We start from the raw sequence: 2,754 nt of genomic DNA, 5'->3' as shown, positions 1-2,754 counted from the left end.
TGGGACGAATGTCGGGCAAACGAGGTCCGACACTCGTCCCTGCATACACTTGCTCCCATACTGTTGCACCCGAGCTAGTATCACTGGCTCGCTAACAGAGCGGCCAGCAGGGGGGGCGGAGGGGCTGCAGGAGATTTCACTCCTCGCTCTCCTCTGCCCCTCTCTATTGACTTAACATAGTGGATGCTCAATACTGAACGGCTGCTATTTACACTGAACGATCATCGTTCAGCTCATCGTCCATCGTTTATGCAGCATCCCTATGTAAGTCAATGAAGAGGGGCGGGGGAGAGCGAGGAGTGAAATCTCCAGCTGCCCCGCTGTGAGCCAGCGATACTAGCTCCCGTGCAGCAGCATGAGAGCGAGTATGAGCGGGGACGACTGCCGGGCATCATTTGCCTGATATTCGTCCTGTCTAAATGGGCCTTTACGCAGATTGCTTAAACAACTGCAGTGAGGTAGACAGGATGACTTGGGGAAATATGGCTGTGAGGTGACAGCTTTTATTAAGAAGAGATTTCTGCAGTAATATTGACTATGGCGCTGACTTCTACAGTAACAATTCTGTCAGAACTAGGTGCTTGATGCTGCGCTGACTCACTCACCCAAAGGGACTATACCAGGCCTCAGGCGCTTCACTTTTCAGTTACAAACCCGCTTTGGACTCTGACTCGAAGGATTCCTGCACTTCCTTTCTCACAGCTGCTCACTTGCTTCAGGATCTCTCTGCCATCCACTTCTTGCTCTGTCTCCAATTTCTGTCTTGTTCTCACCGCTGCTCTCACTAACTCGCTTTATGTGCATCTGCTCTTCTCTCCATCCACTAACTAACTGCACTCCTTTAACTGTCTCTTCTAACTGACTTCCCATGCAGGACTTTCCCTTAGCTCTCTTTCTCTCCTCCAGTCATGGGCTTCCTCTCATCTGTCACTCCTCTGTCTGCTAACCAATAGAGATGAGCAAGCACCAAAATGCTCGGGTGCTCGTTACTCGAGCTGAGCTTTTTGTAATACTTGAGAACTTGTTTCGAGTAACAAACCCCATTGAAGTCAATGGGACACTCAAGCATTTTTCAGGGTGACCGATGCCCGGTAGCTGCCTGACTTGTTTTCAATGGAGCCGCGACTGCTGCCGGCGGCTCCATTGAAAACAAGTCTGCCGGCACCCCTGAAATGTTTTTCAGGGAAGGACATTACATATAAGCCCTTCACTAAAAAACAAAAATGTTAGTGTAAAAAAATAAATAAATAAAAACTTACCTCTGCCACTGCCATGTCCCGCGGGGATGCAGAACACATCTGCCACGTGCAGCAGATGTTTCCTGCATCCCTGCAAGGAAAAATAATTCCCTGCTGCATCTGCCACATCTGTGACAGATGCAGAAGAGGAATTCTAAATCCCTGTGGAGAATAAAGGATTCCCTACCACAGCTGTCACACATGACAGCTGCGGTGGAGGATCCTGCTGCCGGCACCATGAAAAACAAAGAAAAGTAAAAAAAAAAAAAACATGCTCACCTCCATTTGGCTGCCGGGGCTCAGCTGCAACTTCTGCCGCTGTCCCTGACTCTGTAGCTCGGAGCTATCAACAGGCAGGGACAAATCCCCACCTGCTGGTAGCTCTGATTGTGATTGGCTGAGCGCTTCAGCCAATCACAATCAGAGCTACCAGCAGCGGGGATTTTAAATCCCCGCATGCTGATAGTTGAGATCTACAGAGCTGAAGACAGTGGCAGAAGTCACCGCTAAGCCCCGGCAGCCGTCAATGGCTTTTCAGGGAAGGGCTTCATAAGCCCTTCCCTGAAAACCCATTTAAAACAGTGTAAAAAATAAATAATCACCTGACCTCCCTTCGGCTGCCGGGCTCAGCCGCATCTTCTCTTGGCTGTCCCCGGCTCTGTAGATCTCAGCTATCAGCAGGCGGAGATTTAAAATCCCCACCTGCTGGTAGCTCTGATTGTAATTGGCTGAGCGCTTCAGCCAATCACAATCAAAGCTACCAGCAGGCGGAGATTTTAAATTCCCGCATGCTGATAGCTGAGATTTACAGAGCCAGGGACAGCGGCAGAAGTCACCGTTGAGCCCCGGCAGGTGAGTATTGGGGGGTTTTTTTACACTATTTTCAATGGCTTTTCAGGGAACGGCTTATGAAGCCCTTCCCTGAAAAGCCATTGATGGCTGCCGGGGCTCAGCGGCGACTTCTGCCGCTGTCCCCGACTCTGTAGCGCTGCTCAGCTATCAGCAGGGGCGGATTAAAAATCCCTGCCTGCTGGTACCTCTGGTTGTGATTGGCTGAAGCGCTTCAGCCAATCACAATCAGAGTGACCAGCAGGCGGGGATTTAAAATCCCCGCCTTCTGATAGTAGAGATCTACAGAGCCGGGGACAGCCAGGAGAAGACGTGGCTGAGCCAGTCAGCCGAAGGGAGGTCAGCCGTGGCTCCACTGAAAATGTGGGGAAATTTTTAACGAGCACCACGTGGTACTCGTCTCGAGTAACGAGTTTCTCGAGTAGGCTAATGCTCCAACGAGCTTCAAGCTCAGACGAGCATGCTCGCTCATCTCTAGTAAGTTTTTTTTTTTTACACTAAAATCTTTCTTTTTCAGGGAATGGCTTATATGTAAAGCCCTTCCCTAAAAAAAAAAAATGCAGGGGTGCCGGCAGCAGCCGCGGCTCCATTGAAAACATGTGGGGAAATTCTTATCGAGCCCCCCGATGGTACTCGTCTCGAGTAGGCTAATGCTCGAACGAGCTTC

Source organism: Eleutherodactylus coqui, chromosome 2, assembly GCF_035609145.1.
Source record: "Eleutherodactylus coqui strain aEleCoq1 chromosome 2, aEleCoq1.hap1, whole genome shotgun sequence".
NCBI classification, from domain to species: Eukaryota; Metazoa; Chordata; class Amphibia; order Anura; family Eleutherodactylidae; genus Eleutherodactylus; species Eleutherodactylus coqui.
Note: the sequence above shows the minus strand (reverse complement) of the source record.